Source organism: Carcharhinus amblyrhynchos, chromosome 7 (genome assembly GCF_965287045.1).
Source record: "Carcharhinus amblyrhynchos chromosome 7, sCarAmb.v2.hapA, whole genome shotgun sequence".
NCBI classification, from domain to species: Eukaryota; Metazoa; Chordata; class Chondrichthyes; order Carcharhiniformes; family Carcharhinidae; genus Carcharhinus; species Carcharhinus amblyrhynchos.
In genome coordinates this window covers 89,268,345-89,288,175 of record NC_137330.1, presented here as the reverse complement: position 1 = coordinate 89,288,175, position 19,831 = coordinate 89,268,345, and the positions used below count along the sequence as shown (strand labels likewise).

Below are 19,831 nucleotides of genomic sequence, written 5' to 3'. Positions count from 1 at the left end.
AATGGGGGTTGATTGGACAGGGGAATAGGCAAAACCCCTTGAAGTCCAGGCCAACACAAGCCCGGATGTTCAGGTGGACCCCAAAGACCCGGACTGGCTGATGAGAACTAACCCTTGCTCATGCTCCTTGGCCAGTCTGCCTAAACTGTTACCACCACACAAAGGTGGTGTAAAGCCAGGCACTCATGGCTCAGAGTTACTCATGGGCTTCTCCCAAGGTCATCTAGTTTCTATCAGGGAAAGTCAGCAGTCTCTGGCAACCATGATACAGCTATTGAGATAGCAATGCATACAAGCATTAGGCCATGCAAAGGGCATCCATTAAACGGGCCCTAAGGATGAATTAATTGTTTTCTTTGTTAATATCTATATACTGCTGGATAAAGATGCATGTGAAGAATATTGCTGTTGACCTTTATCAAGTAATGTAAGTCAAGGAGAATTTATCATGAGGAATCTGAAATGGACATATCATAAGGTAATGGTGTGTCCACGTTGCAGGTGAAGATGTTCTGTTCAACTGAATCAAAGCCACACAATGTGGTCCCTATGTGGTTCTGCATCATCCAGATGAAGCTGCAATCTCCTCCCTTCTTCCATTTCTCCTCCTGAGGTGGCCTTCAGGTCCCAAAGGGGAGTGGCTGAGTCCTCATTACACTTTTGTGGAGGAAACAGCACACAAGCTTGCAAATCCTCTCGATCATGGGCTGCTAAGACTCCTCCCAAGCAATCTAGGCAGTAAAATCTCTGCTTTAGTGAACTGACGGTTTGCTCCATGGACTTATTTGTGACTCTGTGGCTCTTGTTGAACGCCCTCTGACCTCACATGATAAGACGATGGAAGAAGGTCAATGAGCCGAGTGTGATGGGAGTTTCCCTTATCTCAGAGCAGCCATAACATCATAAGACTGAGGAGCAGAAGTAGGCCATTCAGTCCATGCAGTCTGCCCCACCATTAAATGCGATCATGACTGATCTGATGGGAAAATCCTCAACTCTACTTTCCCGCTTTATCCCCATAACTCGATTCCCCTAATTAAAAATCTGTCCAACTCAGCCTTGAACATACTTAATGACCTAGCCTCCACAACCCTCTGTACTAAAGAACTCCACAGTTTCACTACCTTCTGAGAGAAGATATTCCTCATCATTTATCATAAATGGGCAACCTAATACTCTGAGATTATGCCCTCTGTTCCTAGATTCTCCCACAAGGGGAAACACCTCTCAGCACTTACCCTGTGAAGCTCCCTGATATTCTTATATGTTTCAACAAGTCAGCCCTCTTTATTCTAACTCCAACGAGTACAAGCCCAACTTATTCAACCTCTCAGGAGAAAATCCCTCCAAATCCAGCATCTGCCTAGTGAATTTTCTCTAGATTGCCTCCAATGCCAGGATATCTTTACTGAGATACGGAAACTAAAACTGTTCACAGTATTCCAAGTGTGGTCTAACTAGTGACTTATATAGTTTTAGCAAGACATTCCCATTTTTATACTCCATTCCCTTTGGTAAAGGCCAATATTCCATTTGCTGTTCCTATCACCTTACATGATGATTTGCATGTTAACTTTTGTGAATACATGTGATTAACGAAGGAGAAGCCTCAAATCCCTCAACTTTCTGCAGTCTTTCTCCATTTAAATAATATTCAGCTCCTTTATTCTTCCTACCAAACTGCATCATTTCACACTTTCCTATGTTATATTCCATCTGCCAAGTTTTTGCCCACTCACTTAACCTATCTATCTTGCTTTGTAGATTCTGGGCCCGATTTTACCATTTTGATTCTAAGTGCTGAATCTGAGCGCAATTCAGATCCGACTTGGAAACTTGTTCTCAGGTGCCCCCATATGCGCTTCGTGAGTGTGAATTGCACTGTGAGTTGCACCAAACAGTTAGCTACTCCTGCAGCTGGCCACCTTCTGAAGAGTGAAAAAGGTTAGAAACCGAAAAGCAAAAGAGCAGCTCTTTCCCCTGTGTACTGAATTTCCATTTTGATCCAAATTCCCAAATGTACTTACTTGAACTGTGTATCACTCAAGGTATGCTCCTACCACTGTCTGTGCTCCCATTTCCTGATTGTGTGCTTGAAATAGACCCTTTCTTATATGGAGCTGAGGTGAGTTACTCTCTAGTTTAGCCATTTTAATGAATGCCTTGGAGGCCCAAAAACATGGCTAATCCAAACTGCTGCAGGATAAAAGCAAGTTTGCATTGTCAAGATAGTGGGCATTACCAATACCAACTGCATGTGTTGAGTCGTAGTTCCTACAGTTGGAGTATCACTTCCTGTTGTTATGGAGGGACTGCAGAGCCATGTGTGTGCGTTCAGTGTTAATCAGAACTGTCAGTCAGCCTGATGTCCTGGAGAACCCATTGGATGACATGGTGGCACAATGGTTAGCACCGCTGCCTGACAGCGCTAGGGACCCAGATTCGATTTCCCTCTTGGGTCACTGTCTCTGTGGAGTTTGTGCATTCTCCTTATGTCAGTGTGTATTTCCTCCAGGTGTATGGATTAGGTGGATTGGCCACGGTAAATTGCCCCTTAAGTGTCAGGGGAATTAGCAGGGTAAATGCATGGGGTTACGGGAATAGGGCTTGGGTGGAATTGTGGTTGGTGCAGACTTGATGGGCTGAATGGCCTCCTTCTGCACTGTGGGATTCTATGAATGCTCTTGTCCTGGTTTTCCCTCCTCATGCAAAAGATGTTGAAGTTTCCATTCCTCTCTGATACTTGCATGGATGGAAAATAGTGAAACATTACTAATGTTATCAGTTGTCATCTGGGTGGAACTGGTTGTGAAAGAGGAAAGGATGATGGTAATCTTTAGTGGCACTGGGAGTGCAGTCCTCACTCAACCTGGTTTGACTTCACAGGTCCTCATACAGGGATGATATAATTTTGTCACTGTGCCCTTAGCAAAGTCTCCTGAGGTGCTGGTTCTAATTGATCCCAAGGTAGGAGTGATGGTCCCTGAAGACCCTGTTACAGTAGGGAATTCTATGGAAAGCCCTTAGAACATAGAACATAGAACACTACAGCACAAACAGGCCCTTCGGCCCACGAGTTGCGCCGATCACATCAACACCTACCAATCCATAGACCTATCTATAACCCCAAATCCCATTAAATTCCATATACTCATTCAGAAGTCTTTTAAAAGACCCCAGCGAGTTTGCCTCCACCACCACTGACGGCAGCCGATTCCATTCACTCACCACCCTCTGAGTGAAAAACTTACCCCTAACATCACTTCTGTACTTGCCTCCCCGCACCTTAAGTCTGTGTCCTCTCGTAGCGACCATTTCAACCCGGGGAAATAGCCTCTGAGAACCCACCCTATCTATTCCTCTCAACATTTTATAAACTTCTATCAGGTCGCCTCTCAACCTTCGTCTCTCCAGGGAAAAGAGTCCCAGCTCCCTCAACCTAACTTCATAAGGCATGCCTCCCAGTCCAGGCAACATCCTTGTAAATCTCCTCTGTACCCTTTCAATAGCTTCTACGTCCTTCCTATAGTGAGGCGACCAGAACTGCGCACAGTACTCCAAGTGAGGCCTGACAAGGGTCTTATAAAGTTGCAGCATTACCTCCCGATTCCTAAACTCAATCCCTCAATTAATGAAGGCCAGTAAACCATACGCCTTCTTGACCACATCCTCCACCTGCGAGGCTGATTTAAGAGTCCTGTGGACCCGGACCCCAAGATCCTTCTGCTCTTCAACACTACTAAGACTCCTGCCCTTGATAGTGTACTCGTTCATTCCATTGGTTCTTTTCCCTTCTTTTCTCTCCTCTCAGAGGTTCCGTTCTCTGCCACCTCCTTTGCCTGTCCTGCTCTTGCTGCCGAAGAAGTGGCACTGCAACTACTGCCTCCACATTTGTGTGAGATTATGTAATTATCACAGCACAGGAACAGGAGTAGGCCACTCAGCCCACTGAGCTTGCTCCACCAATTAAAACGGTTATTGCTGACAGAACACGTCACTGCCTTTTACCCACACTATTCCTATAACCCTTTACATTGTTTATCAGAAATCTGTCGTTCTCTGTCTTCAACATACTCAATGATTGAGCTTCCACAGCCCTCTGTTGTAGAGAATTCCAAAGATTCACAACCCTCCATGTAAAGAAATTTCTCCTCATCTCGGTTCTAAATAGCTTCTTCCTTATTTAGAGTCCGCAATCAAAGGAAACAGTTTACTTGCATCTTCCCTGTCTATTCCTTTAAGTGTTTTGTAGGTTCTACTGAATACAGGCCCAGTTTGCCCAATCTCTCTTCATAAGACAGTTCTGTCATCCCCAGAACAATTCTGGTGAATCTTCATTGCACTCCTTCTTGTCAATAACATCCTTTCTGAGGTAAGGAGACCAAAACTGCACACGGTACTCCAGGTGAGGTCTAACTAAGCTTCTAGAAAATTGAAGCGTGATTTCACTACTCCTGTACTCAGCCTGTGGCCAAGAGAAACCTTCAAACTCCTTCAGCAACTCAGAGCCTCCACCATCATTGCCTCCATACAAATAAGTCAAAAGCACCTCAACTGCAACTTATTGATAGGCCCTTACCAGGTTAGAACCCACCATACTTGCTAACACTTGGAATTTCAGGAGTGACTGAGGAAGGTGATTGCTGCTTACACGTTGGCCAATTTCATTATTTCTCCTTGGCATCAGCTTGCTGATGTCTGTGATATCAGGATCTATCCTTTCTTTGGTCACATGCAGGAGATGTACCTGGGTACACAACTCCAGTTGCTGGCTGCTGCTTTGGAAACAACCAACAGCACCTCCCCCCACTACAAACGTGAAGGAATGTCTGCATAGCATCACTCGGAGTGGTACCAACTGATTGGATTTCATGCCCGTTGCATCTTAAATCCCAAACTTTCTGCTGCATTCCAGGTGTAGTACTGCTGGGATTGTGACAGAATTTCTTTGGCACTTTGCTGACTATGCAGTGGAAATCTGGTAAGGCCTCACTGTGTAGGCAGTATTGCAATTCAGGACAATAATAGCAACTTGCTTGTAAAACATCCCAAGGCATTTCACAAGTGTCTTATCAGACAAAATTTGGCACTGAGCCAGAGGAGATATTAGGACAGGTGATCAAATGCTTGAAGAAATAGGTAGGTTATAAGGGGCATCGTAAAGGGGAAGAGAGAAACAGAAATTTTGGGAGACAACTCCAGAGGTTGGCAGACACGAAATGTTAGCTCCATTCTCTCTCCACAGATGCTGTCAGACCTGCTGAGATTTTCCAGCAATTTCTGTTCTTGTTACAGATTCCAGCATCCACAGTAATTTGCTCTTACATTACTGACCTCATTGCGTTGCTGCAGTGCATCCTGTAGATACAGCCTGCAAATAGTGCAACCTGCAGTTATCATTGCCGGGGTGTGAGGGCGGTGGGGGTTGGTGGCGGCAGTGGCTGGAGAGGGAGAATTTGAATTGCCAGCAGTGCAGCTTATACATAGCTAATACACATTGCAGGCACAATGGTGAAGAGAGTGAATGCTGAAAGTGGTGAATGGAATCCTAATCAAATGGGCTGCTTTGATGATGTCAAGCTTCTTGAATTTTGCTGGAGTCACACCCATCCAGGTCAATGGTCAGCATCCTTTTACATTCCTTATGGAAAGGTTTTGTAAAGTCAGGAGATGAGTCATTCACCACAGAATAGCCAGCCTCTGACCTGTTCTCGTAGCCACAGCATTTAAATCAGCTGGTCCAGTTAAGATTCTCCTAGGATATTGATAGTGGGGATTCAATGATGGGAACGCCATTGACGGGATTTGTGTGCTATGATATTCATTCATCTGACGTGAACGCCGTCTGTTACTTGTCAACCCAACTGTGGCTTGTGGGAGATTGCAATGCGCAAGGATATTTTGGCCTTGGAGGGAGTGCAGAGGAGGTTTACTAGGCTGATACCGGAGTTGAGGGGGTTGAGCTATGAGGAGAGGCTGAATAAACTAGGCTTGTACTCGTTAGAGTTTAGAAGAATGAGGGGAGATCTCATTGAGACGTATAAGATGATGAATGGGATGGATAGGATAGAGGTGGAAAGACTCTTCCCGCTCAAAAAAGACAGTAGGACTAGGGGGCACAGCCTCAAGATAAAGGGGGGGCGGTTCAGAACGGAGTTGAGGAGGAACTTCTTCACTCAAAGGGTGGTGAATCTCTGGAATTCTCTGCCCGTTGAAGTGGTGGAGGCTGCCTCGCTAAATATTTTTAAGAAGCGGGTTGATGGGTTTTTGATAAGGGAAGGGATTAGGGGTTATGGGGAGAGGGCGGGAAAGTGGAACTGAGCCACGACAGATCAGCCATGATCTTATTGAATGGCGGGGCAGGCTCGAGGGGCCAGATGGCCTACTTCTGCTCCCATTTCTTATGTTCTTATGTTCTTATGTTCTTATTATTCGCATAATTATGAATGAAGCTGAAAACTTATAGAATCATAACTGAATAACAAAATTCATGACCTTATGACAAAGTAAGGTTAATTAGTGAAGCAGTTGAAGACGAATGGATTAAGGACATCACCTTGAGGAATTCTGTTAATGCTATGCTTGGGCTAGGATAATCAGTGTCTGACAACCATGATAATCCATCAGTAAGTCAGCTATGGTTCTGGCCACATCAAGATTTGCCCATTGACTTCTACTCCCTACAGGTCCCTGTTTCAAAAACTGTCTTGGTGTCAGAAGCAGCTACTTTCTCATTCTCTACTCCATTTTTCTTTGCACTTAATGATTTGGTAATGAAATTGTAGAAACATAGGAAATAGGAGGAGATGGAGGCCATTTGGCCCTTTGAGTCTGCTCCGCCATTCATTATGATCATAGTTGATCATCCAACTCCATAACCTTATCGCACCTTCCCCTTATATCCTTTGATCCCCTTCACCTCAAATGCTAAATCTAACTGCTTCTTAAAAACATACTTTCTGTGGTAGTGAATTCCACAGGCTGACTACTCTCTGGGTGAAGAAATTTAACCTCATCTCTGTCCTAAACAGTCTACCCTGTATCCTCAGTCTGTGACCCCTGGTTCTGGACACCTCCACCTTCGGGAACATCATACTGTCTAAAAGCATAGTTTAGAAATTGAATTGTGCCGAATTTATTTCTTGTGCAAGGAGCAAGTGCTGAGGGGTCCAATGTAAATGCGAAAGTGGTCAGTCCACCTTGGTAGTTTGCCATAGGCCATATTGATTGGGGGACCCTGTAATTGCTCGAAGCACTTACCCAAAACAGGCATTAAGCCCACTGCTTATGCAGTTTAGATCTCTTGAAAAATGGATGGCATGTGGCCAGTTTTCTCAGGCGTACAGTAATCAAATCTGAACAGAACTGCCGGAGGTTATCACTCAAACCATAGTACAAAATAGCTCTCCTTGTGGCCTCAGGAGGAATCACTATCCTTGGACTTAGCTGCAACCCCCCAAACAAGTTTCAGGGACCATGACTAACATCTGCAGCTTACCCGTAATAAACCAAGGAGATGATGCATTAATATTGCACGCTCCCAATTTTGAACATGTGCAATGGTCAAAATTTGGGTGAGTTACAGCTTCTAGGCTTATGTTTCAAAGTTGCATGTTCCAGCAATTTTATTTGTTTTGGACTAAAACAAATACTTTATGATTTTCTATTATAATAGATTTAGCCCTTAGAAAATTAAGATTTGGATATGCTGCAAATGCATTACTATTCCAGAAAACATAATAATGGAAATGTTGCAGAAGTTTAAATGATGGTGTAACATTTCCCTAAATTTGTGGGAGTACTTAAGCGCACAGCGTATGTTTCTGAATCCTGACTCAAGAGGGGAAGGGATGAATGATGGGGAAGATGCAAAGATTTGTTAATTCTCTCTTGGCTTAAAGGACAGTTACAAACTGCAGAATTTTCAACACTCCAGCTGCAGTGGCTTACTCTTGTCAACCAGACATGGGGAAATGTGGATTCAGGGTTGGAAAATCAAATGGAACAAAGTTTAACTGAAGGAACATAGCCAGCAACATTATCCCTCAATTAGGTATCGGCAGTGCAATTTCTTGTTTCACACTAAAACTTTAAACCAGAACACTTCAGGCTGATCAGGGAGTGAACAGCAGCTGGGGCAGGTGGAGTCTCAACAGATTTGCCCCATAATTTTTAAAACGCTATTTTTCATTTTAAAAAATTACTTCTGAGGTCTGACCCTTTTCCCAACTCCAAGGTTACACAAAGACAAAAGGGCATATCCACAGTCTGTTCTTAAGTATCTGCCAGTTCAGCTCTACTGCCAGTTGTTAGGGCGTATACAGCAATGATTTGGTACAATACACTGGGCATAATTTTCGGTTGCGCTCACCCCAAGGTTGCAAAATACTGCTCGAGATCAACGCACCTTTGCATGGTCTGTGTCCAGCCCGCTATTAATCCCGTGGTGGGCGGGACAGGAAAATTCTGCCCACTACCTCATTTTATTCCCATGTTTAAGGTTCTAAGAACATAAGAAATAGGAGCAGGAGTAGGCCATCTAGCCCTTCGAGCCTGCCTTGCCATTCAACAAGATCATGGCTGATCTGAAGTGGATGAGTTCCACTTTCCCGCTTTCTCCCCATAACCCTTAATTCCCTTGTCTATCAAAAACCTATCTACCTGTGACTTAAATATATTCAGCGAGGTAGCGTCCACCACATCAATGGGCAGAGAATTCCAGAGACTCACCACACTTTGCGTGAAGAAGTTCCACCTCAACTCCGATCTAAACTGCGCCCCGACACCCCCCCCCTTTATTTTGAGGCTGTGCCCTCTAGTTCTGCTATCCTTTCTAAGTGGGAAGAATCTGTCTACCTCTATCCTATCCAGCCCCTTCATTATCTTATATGTCTCTATAAGATCCCCCCTCAGCCTTCTAAACTCCAACGAGTACAGACCCAGTCTATTCAATCTCTCTTCATAGGCTAGCCCCCTCATCTCTGGTATCAGCCTAGTGAACCTTCTCTGCACTCCCTCCAAGGCCAATATAACCTTTCGCAAATGCAGTGACCAAAACTGCACAGTACTCCAGTTGCAGCCTCACCAGTGCCCTGTACAGTTGCAGCAAGATCTCCTTGCTTTTATATTCTATCCCCCTCGCTATGAGGGCCAACATTTCATTCGCCTTCTTGATCACCTGCTGCACCTGCAGACTGGGTTTTTGTGATTCGTGCACAAGGACCCCCAGGTCCCTCTGCACCGTAGCATGCTGCAGCTTTTTGCCCTTTGAAATAATAATCTCTCCTACTTTTATTTCTACCAAAGTGGATAACCTCACATTTGCTAACATTATACTCCATCTGCCAGGTCCTCGTCCACTCACTCAGCCTATCCAGATCTCTCTGCAGACTTTCCGCACCTGCCACACAATTTGCTTTTCCACTCATCTTCATGTCATCAGCAAATTTCGTTAACCTACACTCAGCCCCCTCCTCCAGATCGTCTATGTAAATGGTAAACAGTTGAGGCCCCAGCACCGATCCCTGCGGCACTCCATTAGTCACCAACTGTCAACCGGAATAGCACCCATTGATTCCAACTCTCTGCTTCCTATTAGACAACCAATCCTCTATCCACGCTAACACCTTACCCCCAACTCCGTGCACCCTAACCTTTTGCAGTAACCTGTGAGGTTCTGCCTGCTCATCACTTCATTATCTAAGATCAGAATGTCTTAGTGTGGAGCAATGCGGGTATAAAGACATTCCATGGCAGAGTGATTTACTAAAACCAGTAATTGTGTTCCCTGCCACCACCTTCTCTCTCCACGGCACCCCCCAACCCCGTTCCGGTCTGGGCCTTTTGCAATGATGCACAACTATGATAGGATGTCTTCTGTCGCAAATTAGTTATGACAATCCTTGAAATTCTACAATATTCCCATTTTACAAAGATTTTACTATTCATTTACAACAAATGATGGATACATAGGAAACAGAAGCATGAGCAGGCCATTTGGCCCATCAACCTTATTTTGCTACTCAATGAGCTCTTGACTGGTCAGATTGTGGTTTCAATTCCACTTTGGTATTTTCCACCCATAACCCTCGATTCCCTTGTTAGTCAGAAATCTGTCTTAACTCAGCCTTAAATAAATTCAATGACCCAGCTTCCACTGCTGTCTGGGGAAGAAAATTCCATATACTATTGATCCTCTGGGGGAAATAAATTCTTGTCATCATTCCCAGCTGCAATTCAACAAGTAATCATTTGGAGAAGCATGGGGGAGAAAAAAGAAAATATTTTTGTGGACCAACTTAAATTTTTGGGCAGGGAGACTATCGCACTTCAATATAATGTTACACAAGGTGCTACTGCTCCTGCATGATGTTCCCAGATTGCTATTCATAATCCTGCATATAATAGAGTTTAGGCAGCTCAGCGAAAGAAGGTTATTACTGTGTTGAATGCATGAAATAATTCTTTCATTTCTTTTTTGTTCATTAATTTTATTTCATCTTGAACTGGTAATCATAAATCAAAAATGCTATCTCCTGGTTTGATCCCTGAAAATATTGGTCAGTGTTTTTCAGTGGATATGACAAGCACCTACACGAAAATCTTTAGAAATTGGAGCAAGTTGTTTAAGACTATGGTTACAACTTAATGCTATTTCAGAAAGCAGATATAGCCAGAACTTTTTGGATATCCCTTTCCCTTCACCCATTTTGCTGCTCCACAGCTTTTCATGCTCCAACGAGCATTAATTGGCTGGAGATGAACCTTCCTGCCCTCGCTTGGAAGGAAAGCCAATTCAGAGATGTGCCTCCATCAGAAGTCTCCTTCTTCAGGCCTGATGACCTCTGGATCCCCTGTCCCCTGCACAACCTATTCCCCCTCATCACTTGCCTTGCAGTTTCCCAGACCTTTGCCGTCTTTCCCCTCCTGGGACTCATTTTAATCATCTGGGTCTCTGGTTCCCGGGATTCATTCTCACATTCGTCGCTGCAGTTCCTCTTTCGGTCATTGCTGCTGGCGGGACTGGAAACAAGCCAGCCAATCTGACTGGTTGGCAGCTCTCTAAAGCAGGACTTCTTCTCAGGTGACTGGTAGAAGTTCCATCTTTAATTAACTCTTGTTCAAGCGTAAAACTGTATTCGGGGCTATGGGCATCAGTGGGGATGTGATTCCTGCCAATATTTTTGATGGTGGGGGCTGCACTATCTAAAGAGGGTCGTGCCCCCACCATCCTAAAAATTCAGCCAATGTCCCCAGTTGTCCAGTATCAGGTATGTTTTGGGGTCTCAGGTTGGGGAGAGGAGATGAGGACCTCGGGGATGGACAGAGTGGGGTCAAGGGTCTTGGTGGAGAGTCCTGGGGGAGAGGGTGAAGGAGAATGTGCAGAGACCAGAGCTTGTTGAAAGAAAGCTGTTGCTGGATGCACCCTTATTCCTTCTTCCCCTGGAGTGTCAATTTTCCAGCTTCACCGCCCCACCTCCCAAAATTCCTCCCACTAGCCTGAAAATTAATGCTGGTCACTAAGTGGTCATTAATTGGGGCGAGGGCAGGGGAAGCTGGCCTAGGCCTTTCCTGACCCACAGTAAAATTGCAGAGAATCAGAGCCCATCTGAAGAATTTTATAGCCATTCCTCACTGGTGGGGGAATGTAAAATTCTGCCCATAAACCTGTAGCCGGGTGATGTCAGGTCTACGAAAGGCTCCCTGAGGAGATGGGGTGCCACAGTGGCACTGTGGTTAGCACTGTTGCCTCACAGTGCCAGAGATCTGGGTTTGATTCCCGGCTTCGGTCACTGTCTGTGAGGAGTCTACACATTCTCCCCATGACTCCGTGGGCTGCCTCCAAGTGCTCTCTAGTTTCCTCCCACAGTCTGAAAGATATGCTGGTTAGATGCACTGGCCATGCTAAATTCTCCCTCAGCGTACCCAAACAGGTGCCGGAGTGCGGCGACTAGGGGATTTTCACAGTAACTTCATTGCAGTGTTAATGTAAGACTGCTTGTGACTGTAATAAATAAACTTAAACTTATAGCAATGTTGAACAAATGTAACGAATGGAAAAACAATTGAGTGAAAAAATATGATTCAAGCTTTCAGTCTCAAGGGGTGGAATTTTCCCAAAAAGTATCATTTTTTGATGGAAAAGTGATGAATCCACACCAGGATATCAGGTGTGAATTAGATCGTGATCTTCCCACACTTAGTCATTTTTGGGAGAGAGATGAGTTTTGCACTGGTTCTGAGATGGGCGGGGCCTAAAGACACTGGCAAACCCAGCTTCACAGAGATTAGGTACTGATTGGGAGCGGCACGGTAGCACAGTGGTCAGCACTGCCGCTTCACAGCGCCAGGGACTTGGGTTCAATTCCCGGTTTGGGTCACTGTCTGTGTGGAGTTTGCACATTCTCCCTGTGTCTGCGTGGGTTTCCTCCGGGTTCTCTGGTTTCCTCCCACAATCTGAAAGATGTGCTGGCTAAGTGTATTGACCCGAAAAGGTGCCAGACTGTGGCAACTAGGGGAATTTCACAGTAACTTCATTGCAGCGTTCATGTGAGCCTTACTTGTGACTGATAAACACACTTTAAAACTTTGATTTAAAGAGGACAGCAATCTCAAAACAAAATTGAAGACCTCCCTCCCTCTGCAGACATTGGGAACCCCCTTCCTCCCTCCCCCCGAGGGCCTGTTTCCACACCCGCTTCCCTAACATAGGTCACCGGCATTCGGGCCCTTCCAGTGGGTCCCCCTTCAAGCTCATGCCCTCTCGTGCTCCTCCCTCTCGTGCTCATGCCCTGCTCATGGTCCTCTCAGTTGATGCACCCCTCTTCATGTTCCTCCCCTTCAAGAACTCCCCCCATTCCCTCTTCCCCCAACGCCCCTCCCTCACAACCTCAGGGCCCCCCCACCTTGGCACTGCTCCTGGCAGTGTCAAACTGCCAGGTGGTACTGCAACATATACATGTCTGTAGAATATACAGAAAGCATGATAAAGTTCAAGCAGAGGGTGAGGAGGTCTAAAAGGGGCCATGAAATGTCCTTGGCCAGCAGGATTAAGGAGAATCTGAAGGCAATCGATGCATATATTAAGAGCAAGAGGGTGGATAGGGAAAGAGTAGGCCCACTCAAGGATAAAGGACAGAGGTAATGGGTGGAGACAGCGGAAGTGGGCGAGATCCTTAATGAGTACTTTGCATCGATATTCGCCAAAGAGCAAGACATGAGGGATGTTGAAGTTAGAGAAGGGTATGTGAATAATCTCAGTTAGATCAATATAATAAAGGAGGAAGACTTGGCTGTCTTAAAATGCATTGAGATAGACAAGTCCCCAGGGCCAGCTGGAATCTATCCCAGGATACTGTGGGAGGCAGGGAGGAAATAGATGGGGCCTTAACAGATATCTTTACATTCTCTTAGGTCCCAGGCAAGGTTCTAGAGGACTGGATAATAGCCAATATTGTTCCTTTGTTTAAGAGGGGAAAGAGCAATAATCCAGATAAATACAGGTCAGTGAGCTGATGTCAGTGGTGGGGAAGCTGATGGAGAAGATACTGAGAGACAGAATTTATTCACATTTGGAAGCAAATGGACTTGTTACTGATAGGCAACATGGTTTTGTGTGGGGAAGCTCATTCTCACCAAGCTGATTGAGTTTTTTGAGGAGGTGACAAGCAAGATTAATGAGGGAAAGGCAATGGATGTTGTCTACATGGACTTTAGTAAGGCATTTGACAAGGTCCCTCATGGCAGGCTGATACAGTAGGTAGAGTCTCCTGGGGTGCACTGGGTAGATGGGTACATAACTGACTTGGTCATAGAAGACAGAGAGTAGCAGTGGAATGGTGCTTTTAAGAATGGAGATAAATAACTAGTGGTGATCCACGGGGATCAGTGCTAGGACCTTTGTAATATATATAAATGAATTGGAAGAAAATGTAGGTAGCCTGATTAGTAAGTTTGCGGATAATACAAAAATTGGTGGAGTGCAGAGAGTGACAAGGATTGTCAAAGGATACAGCAGGATATAGATAAATTGCAGGTTTGGGTAGAAAAATGGCAGATGAAGCTTAATCTGGACAAATATGAAGTTTATGGAGACCAGCAGTGATTCTCGCTGGGTTCCCACTGTGCCCGAGGATCAGAAAATCCTGGGAGCAGAGAGAATATGGTTTAAAATTGACATAACTTATTTAAATGCTCATTTGAATATGATAGTCAGGTTCCTGTCCTCACTGGGCTCGAACCACATTACCCCCAGGAATGGTGGTTGGGAGAATCTCAGTGGGGGTTGATTCCAGTACTAAACACAGTGGACTCCTCCCCCAAGATTCTCTAACCTGTGCCATTCCAATGCGGTGACCCTCCTAGGTTATATATACCTTAATGATAAATATAATCTCTAGAAGGAATGTTACACACCATACTTAAATCACTTACTGCACTCTTGACACTCAAAAGTACATTGCCCAACAGTTTAAATTCCCGGTGTGAGACCCACTTTCAGACACGATTCTCCCATGTCTCCCAGCGCCGGATTTCCTGTGCGGCCTGCTCTGCGCTGGAAATTGGCAGGGAGACGGGGCTAGCACTTAAATGATATTTTAAATATCGTTTTGGACATGAAGGCGGTTCGGAATGGGGGTAGTAGGCCAAGAATGGTCGGGGGCCCTGAACAGGCCATGCAGGGGTTGGGGAGAGGAGGCAGCACTGTGGGGGTCCCAGGCCGGCCAGCAAAAGGGAGGCTGACAGTTCGGGGCCGCCGTGGATGCGCAGGGGCCCGCTGGTTTCTGCCTCCCAGGTGGGAATAGGCCCCTTCCCCTGAAATCTTTTGATATTCACGCTGGTGGACTTTGCACTACACAGAGTGTGGGAGATTCAAGCGTGAGCTCCCACTTAAAAAAAAGCGTGAATTACTCCAGTTTTCCCACGAATTCAAGACTTAGAATTTTTTTGGGAGTATTCCGCCCATTGACACCAATGTAATTGTACCTGTAGTAGTGCATGGATGGGTTTATTTAGCTTACTTCAAATCCAACCATGGTGATTAGTGATTTTAAATCAATTAATATCGTAATTTCTGAGTTGGCATGAAAAGAAAAATGACAATGAAAGGTGACATGTCGCCAAAAAAAACTCAACTAGTTCACAAAAGTTGTTCAGTGTTCGCAACATGTATAGTCTACCCTGTCTGACTCCATGTGATTCTAACTCCATATTCTGTGGTTTATCTTCAGGGATTTGTGAAATAATGGAAAGTCACCCAATGAGAAGTAGATGGCCCAGCGGGGGAAATCTTGAGCCCACAGTGAGTGTGAACCTGCTTTGCAAGCATTAGCATGCATTTCAATACTATTAACCCACCGCCCACCGTATCTTGACCTTTGCGGTTTAGAAAAGGTTTACACAGACGCGAACCTATTGTTGGGGTCTCCCCGGGGGGGTGTAAAGTTAAGCATAATCCCTGAGGGAGAGGGACATGGCCAGGCAGTGCCTGGCAATGCCCTCTGGCACAGGTTGGCCAGCTACATTGGCACTATGCCACTCTGGAAGTGCCAGCATGTGCCAAGACGTGTGCCCCAGTGGGAGCCTCATGAGGTGTGGGGGTTAATGCTCTCTCTTGGCCAGGAGTGACCTGACGTAGAGGAAATGCCGGCGGTGGCTGTTGTGGTGGAAGGCGATGTCGTCTCCAACTGTAGGGGGAGGGGTGGAGGAGCTGATGATCACTTGCAGAGAGAGGTGGGGGGGGGAATAGAGAGAAGGGGCTGGCGAAGGTGGGGTGGGGGGGGCATGAAAGAAAGGGCTGATAAGCAAGGGGTGGGGAGAGAGAGAAGTGGCCGAAGATCAGGGGAGGAGGGTCATGGAGGGTATTCCCGCTTCAGTCAGGGGTGTGGAAGGGAACCCTTGATAGCCTTGGTGGTGGGGTGGGTGTAAGTTTACTGGAGTTTTGATTAGGGTGCCATTTAAAGATGGCATTCCTGATCTCTGAGCAGACAGATTTTACCAGCGTGTTAAAGCCCTGCCTACCTCTATGACAGTCATGATGTGGAGATGCCAGCATTGGACTGGGGTAAACACAGTAAGAAGTCTGACAACACCAGGTTTAAGTCCAACCGATTTATTTGATAGTAAACTCGCAAGCTTTCGGGGTTTGCACCTTCGTCAGGCGAACGGAGATGGGAGGGTTGTGACAGACACTCCAGACGCTGAAAGATACACTCATAAGAACAGGATATGGCACTCAACTCATCGATCGACAGTTCTGATGCGCCACAGCGAAAAACTGCCCCGAACTCCTCAGAAGACAAACATGGGACACGGTGGACAGAGTACCCTTCGTCATCCAGTACTTCCCTGGAGCGGAGAAGCTACGATATCTTCTCCGGAGTCTTCAACATATCATTGATGAAGATGAACATCTCGCCAGGGCCATCCCCATACCCCCACTTCTTGCCTTCAGACAACCGCACAACCTCAAACAGACCATTGTTCGCAGCAAACTACCCAGCCTTCAGGAGAACAGTGACCACAACACCACACAACCCTGCCACAGCAACCTCTGCAAGACATGCCAGATCATCAACATGGATGACATCATCACACATGAGAATACCATCCACCAGGTACACGGTACATAGTCTTGCAACTCAGCCAATGTTGTCTACCTAATACGCTGCAGGAAAGGATGTCCCGAAGCATGGTACACGAGGGAGACCATGCAGACGCTACGACAACGGATGAATGAACATCGCTCGACAATCACCAGGCAAGACTGTTCCCTTCCTGTTGGTGAACACTTCAGTGGTCACGGGCATTTGGCCTCTGACCTTCGGGTAAGCATTCTCCAAAACGGCCTTCATGACGTACGACAGCGCAGAGTTGCTGAGAAGAGACTGATAGCCAAGTTCCGCACACATGAGGACGGTGTCAACAGGGATCTTGGGTTCATGTCGCACTACCTGTAACCCCCATGACTTGCCTGGGTTTGCTAAACCTCACTTACTGTACTGTCTGGGGACAATACACATCTCTTTAAACTGGGGCTTAATGCTCCTTCCACTCACATTGTTGGCCACTAGCAGGTCAGGTGTAAAGACTCACATTCTAATCAGTAATCTGTAAACTGTCTGTGTTGTTATATGCTCTGTCTGAGGCCAGAACTCTCCATTCGCCTGACGAAGGAGCAAACCCCGAAAGCTTGCGAGTTTACTATCAAATAAATCGGTTGGTGTTGTCAGACTTCTTACTGTGTTTACCTCTATGACATCATGATTCACGCTCCCTTGATTTTTTTTGGAAAGAGTGTGGAACCTGGGGAGGAAACCAACTGGTTTACTGGAGAGAAACACGCCGGTTTTTTTGTGAGAAACAGCACTCTGCCATTTTATGGTAAGATTGCATCCATTATCTGGGTGTGAGCAATAAATGTGGTCTTGTTTGCAGTTACCCACATCTCAAGAATGAGAAGAAAATGCACAAGATAATCCAATTTATTGTGCATTTCTACTGCTTTCACATTTTCTATTAGGGGTCTATTCCTAGTAATGTAAGATTTACTTTTAAATGTGGAATTTGAACCTTCACTGTTCTTTATATTTTGAACTAAGTTGAGCAAAACATTCACACATTACTGTCAATAGGGCGATGCCATGATCCCGTGTCTTCACAGGTAGGAATTTAATAACAATTGTCAGTACTTGCCAGCTACACATGTTGTATTAAAGCATTTGTGTTGCTCTGTTGTTGTAGCATGTGTACTTTAACCAACAGAAAGATGATTAGTCAACAGTGAAACAATGAATTAACATAGCCAAAAACAAAAATGTGTCTTATTTCCTTATGGGACAAAGCACGTCCAAAACAAACTGTGGACATGTGCACATCATGAGTTTGGAATTATTCTGGCACTGAGATCAGGACCTGAACTTTAAGAAATGTATAATTGGATTAGACTACAGTTCCAAGCCTTCTCTCAGATATTCCATTTCTCTTCACACACCGCTGTTCAAATGATTGGCAGTGGAAGCGCAATTTATTAAATCAACATTCCATTCTATTTCAGAAGTAATTGCACAATTCATTCCAAAAGAAGCAGGGAAAAGCAGTCATGATATTGTCCATATTTCATGGATACAACATCATTAACAACCAGGATGAGGACAGGTTTTTTTCAAACCTGTATTTTAGCATAAGAAACCAGCCAATAGCTCTTTCCTGCCTGCCCAGAAATAAAAACATTGGGGTACAATTTCGACATGGGTTTCCTGATCTCTTTTACTGCTTAGAGATTAACCAAGCACGAAATAAAATTCTAGCCACCTTAGGCAGGCAATGGGGTAGACAGTTGTCTGGGCTCATTTATTGACCTAGAGTCGAAGCTACGCAACAGTGTGTATCCCAACTGGAAAGTCCTAGACAGGTCCCATATAGAGCCCCAGACCTTACTGACAAGAATTTGAATGAGCTCCACAGTCAGCTTGTCCATTTGAAGGTGAAGAAGTTTGGATTGTGTGTATTGTTGACAACAAGTCAATAAACCCTGGGTGGGGATTGATCAAAGCACGATAGACTTCTTTTTCTGGGAGCAAGGTACACTTTAGGATGTTGGGGAAAAAAACATTTTGTTGAGAAAAAAACATTTTGTTGGTGGTCACTGAAGAGTCCTGACTAGAGCAGGGCCCAGCCTCTGCTCTGCTCAGCTCAATTATTTTTTCGTTTATTCATATGACGTGGATGTCACTGGCAAAGCAGCATTCATTACCCATCCCTTGGGAAGGTGTGAGATTGTCCTTGAGAATACGACTGAGTGACTTGCTAGGTCATTTTAGAAGTCAGCTAAGAGTTTGCCATTTTGTCCTGAGGGTGGCACAACATGTGAGTCAAGCAGAGTAAAGATGGCAGCTTTTCTTCCCTAAAGGACATAAGTAAATGTTGTAAACACCCATTGGGTTTTTACAGCAATCCATTAGCTTCATGGTTGCCATTATTCATAGTAGCTTTTAATTCCAGATTTATTTCATTAATTGAATTTCAGCTTCCCAGATACTGTGATGGGATGTGAACTCATGCCTATGGATTATTTGTCTGGACCTTCAACTTATTCGCCCAGTAATTCTGCCATTCAGTAAGGTCGTGGCTGATCATTTGTGGCTTTGGCTCCACTTCCCTGCCTGTCCACCAAAACCCTTAACTCCTTTGTAAATCAAAAATCTAACACAGCACTTGAATATCTTCAATGATCTGACCGACCTCCAATGCTCTCTGGGGAAAAGAATTCCAAAGACTAATGGCTTTCTGAGAGAAGAAATTCCTCCTTATCTCTGTCTTGCATGGATGACACCTTATTTTTAAACTGTGCTCCCTAGTTCCAGTTTCCTCCATAAGAAGAAACAACCTCTCAGCATTTACCTCGTCAACCCCCCATACTGTTCAATAAGAACACCTCTTATTGTTCTAAATTTGAATGAGTGCTTAACCTTTCCTCCTGAGATAATCTATTCATTCCAGGGGTCAGTTGAGTAAATCTTTTCTGAATTCCAGGCACGGTTTCATCACTGTACGCTACAGCTGTAACAAGACTTCCCTAAATTTAATATTTTTAACAACACCCTGCTTCACTGGTCCCTCTGCCACAGTGGACAACCTCACATATTCCCATATGATATTTTGTTTGCCAAATTTTTGCCCATTCTTTTAACTTTATACCCTTTTGCAGACTCTTTGTGTCCTATTTTACCATTTTGATTCTAAGTGCTGGAGGGACTTGAAACTGGGAGTGTTTCAGATCTGACTTTTAGACTCAGTCTCAGGCCCTCCCCCCGCTGCCATACGCACCCTG

The 19,831-nt window shown here is 45.1% G+C and overlaps 1 protein-coding gene across 12 annotated transcripts in view; it reads right to left on the bottom strand.

Annotated features, from left to right (window-relative positions):
- eya4 (EYA transcriptional coactivator and phosphatase 4) overlaps nt 1-19,831 on the bottom strand; it is a 417,250-nt gene that overhangs the window by 2,550 nt on the left and 394,869 nt on the right. The window lies entirely within an intron of this gene.